This window comes from Abramis brama (genome assembly GCF_963993115.1).
Source record: "Abramis brama genome assembly, chromosome: 20".
Classification (NCBI taxonomy): Eukaryota; Metazoa; Chordata; class Actinopteri; order Cypriniformes; family Leuciscidae; genus Abramis; species Abramis brama.
The window spans coordinates 3,930,901-3,940,763 of record NC_139982.1 but is presented as its reverse complement, the minus strand read 5'-3'; the positions used below and the strand labels follow the sequence as shown (position 1 = coordinate 3,940,763).

Here is a 9,863-nt window from a genome sequence, read left to right as displayed (position 1 = left end):
TTTGAGTGATAGGCTTTGTCCTATTTAATTTATGTTATTTATATTTCATACATTTTTTCCTGTGGCATTTTTTTCTCTGCTGACAGTACAATGTTAAAATAATATTTACATTGACACGAACACAATTTTTGTATAGCATTTATAATTGTTATAGGCTACTTAATCTCCTTCTTTCCGTTAGAGACATTTGAATGTGAGATTATGGAAACGAGATCTAAATTTTGCGGACCCGTCAGGTCGGGAAATAAAGCGGGTGAACACAGAGTGTATTTTAAGCGGTTGCTGAATAGAACCTTGTGGGAGCGGGACGGAAAAAAACAGTCCCGCACAGACCTCCTTAAACCTTAGGTGTGTATGTGTGTGTCCCGAATAAATAATAATAATAAAAAAAGGAATAAAGTTCATAAGTCGGACTGTAAGCGAATGAGGCACTATATTCACACCTTTATTAAAATGGCTGTAATCTGTTACCACAATAGTAGCCTACTTCATCTGTTTAAAATGATTTCCTTGATATAGATGCCTAAGGTGTTAAATTCAAAATTCTAAATCTAAATTAAAATTTGTCAAATCCAGTAATTAATTTTTTCTATTTTTGATCTGAGCACAATCAGAAAATCAGAAAACCCGTCGTTATTTGTTTTTTCAATTTAGTTCAGGAAATAAATAATGGAAAAACAAGTCGTTTTTCATCTTTTTATTTTTGGTTTTAATTTGAAAAAACGATTGAACGAATGATCCATGGACGGTGACGGACCCATCATATTCCGCGATTATAGGCCTATATAAGAGTATTTCATTGGTATCCATAGGCCTACTCTGTGTAGCTGGCCCGCCATCTACTGGCTAAAAAAAATACTGGCCCGCGGCCAAAGATACTTGCCGACCCCTGGTCTATATGATGGTTACTTGTTTCATGATGCTGTGGGGTTTTTGATAGACATTGCCAGTTGTTGTATCCCAACACAAGCCGTTTGTCACATGCTTTGGCTCCACCAAATAATTTACATGCAAAGCAATACACTTTATTTGATTTCATGGAATACAACAACCAGTCTCGCTCAATTCTCTCCCCATTTGATAATAAGCAATAACAATAAGCTTTAGAAAAGTGCCTGTTACTCTTCTCTGATCTAGGATATGGCCCATCAGGACATTTCAAAGGCCCTTTCTCAGTCAATTTTTGCCTAAAAGTGTCAATAATGTGAGGGGGTGCAGGCCAGTCTGATGGGTGCTCTGAGGAAGGTCTTTCCTCTGTTACCTCCTCTGTTGCATCTCTGCATTCTGCTGTTATATCTATCTCCGCTCCTCTGATGTCATTTTGAGGGTGTGGCTCTCCATCTTTCCATGCGTTGGATTTTTACAAGACAAACCAATAACTAAGTCTACAACCCTAATCTGTAATGTTCTGTAATTCATAATATCCTGCGTGGCCAGTCCTACCTGTTCTCTTGACCTGCTCTAGAGACATTTACTTTCTCTCTGTGCTCTTCATCTTCACCACTGAGAAAACAAAACCAATGTTTCACAAAATGTATACCTCTGCAATACCTTAAAGGACAACTCCAGTGAAAAATGAACCTAGGGGTAATTAACACATGGTTACTGAGTCGATCGTTCCTTGGGATGCGTTTTCATGAAAATCGAATGTAAAGAGTTTTATCTCTAAAAACAGATTAGCTCATAACACTAGTATATGGGGCACAGAGTAAGTAAAAGTAAATCGCTAGTTAATACCACTAACAAGGCTCAAAATAGCCTCACACTAACACGGTAGCATAATGAGGGTCCCTACATGCAAACCGAAGCATTGAGAACTTTGTTAGTGTAGAGACAGTTTAATAAGAAGATAGTTTATAAAGACAGTACATTACGCGTTTACAGACAGGATCCATCTTGGGAAACAGTCTCAACCAATCGAGTCACGAACGCCGTGGTAAGTGAGCTTGTTGATAGGAATTACGTTTGTGAAATCTAACGTAGCACGGCGTTCGTGGCTCGATTAGTTGAGACTGTTTTCCGTGTCCGGATCGGGTCCCAATCTATTACTTCGTGTCCCGGGTCTGTTTAAAGGAACACGCCGACTTTTTGGGACTTTAGCTTATTCCCCGTATCCCCCAGAGTTAGTTAAGTCCATACACACCCTTCTCAATCTCCGTGCGTGCCGTAACTCTGTCTGACGCACCCACCGCTAGCCTAGCTTAGCACAAAGACTGGAGGTAAACGGCTCCAGCTAGCATACTGCTCCCAATAAGTGGCAAAATAACGCCAACATTTTCCTATTTACATGTTGTGATGTGTATAGTCACAGCGTGTCCAAATAACAAGACACAGCCATCTTCTAACCGTATACACACTGGGAACTATATTCTCAGAAGGCGAAGCACTGCTACTTGGGCGGAGTGATTTACTTGCAGCGTCTGAGAAGCCCCGTGGTGAAGAGCAGAGTCTTCGCTCAGAGTTGGAGTAAATCACTCCGCGGAAGTAGCAGTGCTTCGCCTTCTGAGAATATAGTTCCCAGTATGTATACATTTAATCCCAGTATATGTTCCCAGTATATGTCTTGTTTAATCTTAAAGTGTTGGTGGTCAGACTCAGCGCAGAGAGCACAGAGATGATAGCAAATAAATAATGCTAATGTCAGCGGCCATGGCACTAAACGAGCAATCGTTATTATAGTTCAAAAGGGCAAACAGTCAAAGTTAACTCGGGTCGAAATGCAAATCTGCAAAGTTGCATTTTTCATCTGTCACTGTGACATCAAGTGCACTTTTGAAGCTGAAATAATAAGTGGATTAAGCTTGGAATAACGAGAGGAATAACATGGATACAACTTTCTTGTCGGAGAATTGTAATGCATCACAGTCAGGCAGGTGCAAGGAAGGGAGACGACAACTACTAAAATTAGGTAAGACAAAAAAGTTTTATTTTTCGCAACTTGTGTGGAATATGTGACAATTGGGTCCAGTCGGGTCTGTGTCTTCCCGCCGGGTTCGGGTTTTTGGAATTTTTGGACCTGTGTAGACCTCTAATATGCAGTGTTATTTTTTATATTTGATTACTTCATTAAATTTCTGTACCTGAACACTACAGTTAGACACCTGATCAACCCGAAAAGCATTGCTTATTTTATTTGTATCTTTGCTCTATTGTATTCATTTGTGCTCTTATTTTCTTTGTTTTTATTTGACAACTGACCATATGCACGTAACGTTCGTAAGAACATCCGCATAATATAAGCCAGCCGGAAAACATCACTTGTTGATGTGTCGGCATCTTCAATGTTCTGAGGAAGCTTTAACAGCATCAATAGTGTAATACTTAGTTTATAATCAGAATATAGTCACTTATATAGTCAGACCTAGCATTAATTTAGTTATTCAAACGAATAAAAAGCCTCAATTGTCCTGTGTTTTACTGAACTTAGCACATAGCGAACTATACCGAGACCGTGACCCTAAAACCGTGATAAAAACCAGAACCGTGAGTAATCTGAGCCATTACACCCCTACTGTACACAACAATTACTGTAAGCACATCTAAAATACATTCCTCTTGTGAATTTCTGCTTTTTGTTTGCATTCGTGTTTGCTGGATTTACGGGGTGCAGGGGATGAAGAGGACTGAGATGAGGATGAGGATGATGAGACACAGGAGGACGAGGAGTCAACTTTGCAAAGTTTTTTATCCTCTTCTCTTTTCCTTTTTTCCCTTTCTGTGTGAAGGTCATCTTCCGTGACCCTAACCCTAACCCTAACTCTAACCCTAACCCTAAGCCCAGACTGTGATATAGCATCATCAAATTTGGATTTGCAGGAGCTCCCATCATGTCTTCCTTTGCTGACAAGGCTGATAAGGAATACAAACCAAATCATATTAAGATTACATTTCATTTCTTCCACATTTACCAGCTTTGATGTCATTGTTAAATTAAATATTCTGCTACCTTTGTTAACGAACACCACAAGATCTAACTTTAAAACAACAAGAACAGACAGGCCTCAGACTACAGTACACTGAGCCCTTTTATGCCAGGATATGTTTGAATGTAGACTCTGTACATTTTCCACAGTAAAAAGTTCATTAATATCACTTGTTTAACACTTGTACATTTTAACACTTTTTTGAGGTGAAAGTGCGATGACCATTTACTGTACAGTAGCAATTATGAGCAGACACATTTATTCAAAGCAGATTAAAAATGAGGAACATCAAACACTTTCTCATAAGAGCCAACAGTATTTGTAGTACACATTACTAAGTATAACTTATAACGGGTTGTAAGGTATTGGTCAGACTGCGACGTAGGAAATCTCTCTCACTTTCGATGTCCTTCCATTTATCCTCAAGGAACTTCATTTTAGCTTTTAAAAAAGCATTTTCTTCCTTCATTTTTTGTAGGGAATCCTGCTGAGTTGGTGCTGTTGCTGATGCTCCTGGTGGAATATAGAAAAAACACTGTTGCACTTTAACACTCTATCTAAATAGCTATATTATATCTATATTAGTAAACTAGAACATTTACTAGCCAATGGCGATGCTGTTGTCAAGGTGTGAGGTAATGCATGATGCATAATTAATTCTCAAGTCAAGATCATGGTAATACAGTAATGACTCAAGTATTAACAAATCGTTTAGAAGGAATTACTAAGAAATGTATTTTTGTTTAATAACAGAAAAAAAAGGTAAAAATTAAAGATTGTGAAAGCTTTGATTAAGGAGATCCCATTAATGCAGTAACAATAAATATTAGGGGTGTGACGAGATCTCGCGATATTAAAACATGACATTAAAACATGATATTTCTAGTTGAGGTGAAAAGCTGTCCCGTCACACCCCTAATATTTCATGATTAATATCATGTGTTTAAATATGATGGTTTCATTATAAATATGGTGATTATCTCTATGATGGACAACCAACTTCAATTATATTAAACATCTGAATCTAGTCATGCCAACAAATGGAAACCAATTTTTAATTACCTTTAACAAAATATGAACAAGCCTTTGACTCAAAATATCACATTTTCACCTGCATCGTGAAACACGGATGTTTAGGAAAGAGCAGCAGAATGGTTTTGTGGTTTAGGAATATCAGCACTAACTCTTATTTCATATGAAATAAATTACTATCGATAAATGTATATTTTTAAAGTCTTTAGAAACTTTGAACTAAACATTGATATTGTGTAGTTTGTGATCCTCCATCAGCAGCTGCAGTTTCTCTCAGCTGTATCAGTGCAGTCACTGTGACGTCTGACTGACAGAGGTTTTTGTACGACTCTTTGTCACTGTGTGAACACATTTTTACTGTTGATCCTGTGTCTACTCTGACAGTAATAATCTCCTGTATCTTCAGTCTGGACTCCACTGATGGTCAGAGTAAAATCACTGCCAGATCCACTGCCACTGAATCTAGATGAAGTTCCAGTATAACGGGTTGTTGCAAAATATATGAGGAGTTTAGGAGCTTCTCCAGGTTTCTGTGAGTACCAGGCTAATAAATGATAAGGACTAGAGAAATACACATTACTGCTGGTTTTACAGTTTATTCTGATTTCTTCTCCTGGTTGAACTGCTGGTATTGATGGACTCTGAGTTACAGTATACTGTCCTCTACACTCTGAAAGAAAACACAAACAAAAATGATTAATATACATTTCACATTTTAAGAGAATTAATAATTATTGTAAAAACGGTATTACACAAACCTTGGATAAACAGTGCAATGGTCCAGATGAAGATGTTGATTGTGTTCATTGCTGTAGTTTAGTCTTGTGTGATGATGAAGAGTGTGTTCTGTTCTGCTCTCAGTCATGAAGTGTTAAACTCACAGCACTATAAACACTCTCAGAGCACTGAAGCATGTGCTGACAATGCAAAGAAGTGGGCAGGATTTACAACAGCTTGTGCTGATAACAAACTCATAAACTCTACATAGAAGATTTTACTGTCAGAATAATGTTATTGAACCATTCAGTGATTAATTGCACATATTTATTAATTGTGAAATATTTTTGTTCATGTTTGTCAGGCTGATAAGACACTAGGTTTTGTCTGGAGAATCATGAATGTAGATCATTTTAAACATATGTCATACGCAGCAGTTTCTCTGAGTTCAGTTCTGTGCTACACCTTTAAAAGCATGTTAACAATGACAAATCAAGAACTAAATAAATCAGTTTTACTATATTTAGAGTAAAATAATAAAAAAAAGTTCATTATGGTCTTTGGAATCAATGTTGACATGTTGAATATGAAAACATGCTTGACTGTGTAGAACACACTTTCGGCTCAGATCAGACCCAAAATCCAGCTTTCCACCCAGATCATACTAATGCTCAGCACTTCAACCAAGATCACACACAACCTCCTCCCATCCATCCAGATTATACCCACACTGCACCTTATCACCCAGATCAAACACACACAACAGTAACACCTCACCAAAGTGAACGAAGGTTATGCTTCTACTGTGTCCTCTCATTCACACACTCAGACACACATCCCTTCCTCTCACCATGTCACCCAACCTTCAACCTCTTACCAGGGCCACACACACTCTCAGCCCATCATTTCTGCTCAGTCAAGGCCAAGCAGCCGCCAACAGTCTTCAGCCTCAGCCCCCAGCCCCACAATTGATAGTGTTTAGAAATAATAATCTAGCTGTTTAAGAACTGCCTGTAGTTTGTTTTCTCAGCTGTTCATATGGAAACTTTTGAAAATGGATAGGCAAAACCTGAATCCAATTTTGTATTTATCAGTACTCAGGGAATTGAATGTTCAGAATTGCCTTTTTTGTTTCATCATTGTAATGTGTAGCCAATGTTCATTTGAGCTATCTCGTGTTAACTAGAGGAGTTACGCTTTGTTTTGATCTATTCAGACTTAAATGCACTTGTTACTTTCATTTTTCAACATTTGACTTAGATCTGAATACAGTTGAAATAAATACATGTTGAACAAGAATAAATGTGGTCTTGATTTTATTGGCACACGATAACTTGGTAATTTGAGTGTGATTGTACACCACCACAACAGAGTATAAGTATCAAAAATAATAACAAATAACTGTAAGGCCTTCATACCGTATTCCATTAGGTATTCACATGTTCTTATCTCGCCGTATTGTCATGTTCAGCGCTGTGTAGCAAAATGCTGGGTCAGTGCCTCCTGAACTCTCAATGGTTGAGTGTCCACAGCAGCCACTGGGTCACCATCCTCACCTGTTGCTTCAGGAGGGCCAGCTGCAGGGAGGTACTCACCATGTGTTTCATTGTGCTTCTCACATATGTTATGTAGAGTGCAACATGTAACAATAACAGTGGGGGACCAAAGCTATGTCAACATCAAGACGTTTGGCTAGACATCTCCAACTACCTTTTAATCGACCAAATGCACATTCGACTGTCATTCTAGCACTGCTTAGCCTCTGGTTGAAGTAGCGCTGGTCTTCAGTAAGGTTTCTCGTATCAGGGTAACCCTTCATGAGCCATGGCCGAAGTGGGTAGGCCGGATCTCCCAGCAGCATGATGGGCACCTTGGATCTCATCTGTGATCTGAGTGAAAATATTAGAAATTGTGTAACTGCAGTCAATTTACAGATCAAAAGTACAGGTCTGCTTCATGAGTATTTATAATTCAGGTCAATGTTTTTAGTATATCGAAGCACATTAACAACAAAATTATATTATGATATCTATAGCATATGAAGATCATGATTCTAAATCCTAATAGCAGAAATGTGAAATGTCATATAAAAATCATAAAAATACTCTCACGTTGGGAAAGAGCACTCCTCTTTCTGCCTCGTCATAAATGTCAGAGTTCCTGAGAACTCTGGAGTCATGTACACTTCCAGGCCATCCAACATTGATGTTTGTGAAACTATTGAGATGAAAAGCCTGTATCATTTCGAGCCTTGTAGTAACTCTTAATGTCATAACTACACATAATGTAAAAACTGCACATAATGTATGAAGTATTTCATATTTCATTCAATCTGTTGCATTTTGCAGGCATTTTTAAACTGGATTTAGATTTTTAAAAATGTACTGTAAGGAAATACTAATATTTCTAATACTTTTAAAAGCTAATACAATTATGAAAATATGAAATGTTTTTTGTGAGTTTATAATGTAAATAATTTATCATTCGTTCGTTTGTTCTGAATTAACAAATTCGGACTCTCTGTGTTTTCTAAGCACATTTATTCTGAAACCCAAAGCCTTTTTTACACTCTGAACTGAGATATGTAAATCAAGACTCTCGACAATCTAAATTACCATCATGGCTCCGACATGGCTGGGTTTAGAATGTTTTCGGACACTTTATGGCACCTGGGAGTAGACCAGATGGCCCGAGAGACAATCAAATACATCTTCCTGAAGCTTTGCAAAGCTTCAGAAGAATTCCAAACCCCCTTTCTCTCTGCACCAAAGAGACCCAGGTGGCCAGGAGATCTCCACACACACAAACGTTTCTTTACACTCATCATGTAAGTCATTACTAAGATGTATTTGATAGGTTTGTGCGTTGCATAACTGGTTAGCCCTGTTATGCGATGGTTATGATTTTCTGATTTGTAACTTGGAAGTGTTTTTCCTAAGTAATGTTCTCAAATAGAAACATGGTCCGGTAACCTGACCCCCCTGCTATAGGATAACACTTTACAGCACCCCCGGGAGACTGAGTCATCCCACACACACACACATACATACACACACACACACACACACACACACACACACACACACACACACCTTTGTATTAGAACTTAGAAATACCCTTTTGATATATGTACAATTTCATTATGCATGTGTGATTAATTTTCGTGCTTTATAATAGAGGTGTGGTTTTCTGGTGTAACTTCGAATCTTAAGTGTATTTCTAAAGAATGAATCCCTAACAGGATCACATTCCTGTAACATTACCTCTGCTAGGTCATAAGTTTTATGACCCCCCAACAGGAATTTCAAGGGGAACACAACTCTCACTTGAATTCCGACAAAGAAAGAGGAATAAACCCTGCAATCAGATATTTTCTATAGGTATAGCCACTTAAGAAATGTATAAACATGGATTTGATTTCCCTGTGTCATAGTAGCCGATATCATGGCTTGATAGTGTGTGAATCGAACTTTAAATGTTTGTAAGATGCATACCGTATGTAACTTTGTGTTCCTATAATCTCCAAATGACGTGTTTCATATCTCTGTAATTCTCTCAATCTAACGGAGTTGAATTTCGACAACCAACTGCAGTAATTTGTATCATTTGACACATTTCATATGTCTTGAGCAAATCTTCTCAAATTCGATCTCACTCATGACTCAGTCCAGTGGGACCACTTTCTCTCGCTCACTCTTTCATCCTCTCTCTCTCTCTCTCTTTCTCTCTCTCTCTCTCTCTCTCTCTCTCTCTCATCTGTTATCCGTTTGGTCTTGTAATGTTTTATTAAAATTCCATATATCCTTGATTGTCTCTGTTTTAAATGCCCATATAACCAAGTCAATGAGATGTTTCGATCTTAAGCTACATGCTTTATCTTGTTACGATTTCAGTAACCTAAATTTTATAAGGACAGGAGAGTTGTTTCAATGGCCAGAAAACAGCTTTCTTTGAATTATAAGAAGTGATAACTTTATTGAGAAGTTGATAAGTTAATCTTACGGCTGGTTGCTGGACAAACAACTGTTTGATAATTACATTAATTTCCATTAAGGATTATCTCAAATAAATCGATCTGAGATAAGACGATTGATATATGAATGAGGAATTATAATTCGTTGTAATTGATTATTCATATGCAATCGATCTATTTTCAACTTTGATAAATTTAATGTAACTGTAAATATTTAA

The 9,863-nt window shown here is 37.7% G+C and overlaps 1 long non-coding RNA gene across 1 annotated transcript in view; it reads right to left on the bottom strand.

The window, feature by feature from the left end:
• Positions 1–4,165: 4,165 nt before the first annotated feature.
• LOC311071450 overlaps positions 4,166–9,863 on the bottom strand; it is a 94,661-nt gene continuing 88,963 nt past the window's right edge. Inside the window, exon 2 of the long non-coding RNA XR_014603847.1 lies at positions 4,166–5,625. This is a non-coding gene — a long non-coding RNA (uncharacterized lncRNA). The remainder of the gene's footprint in view (positions 5,626–9,863) is intronic.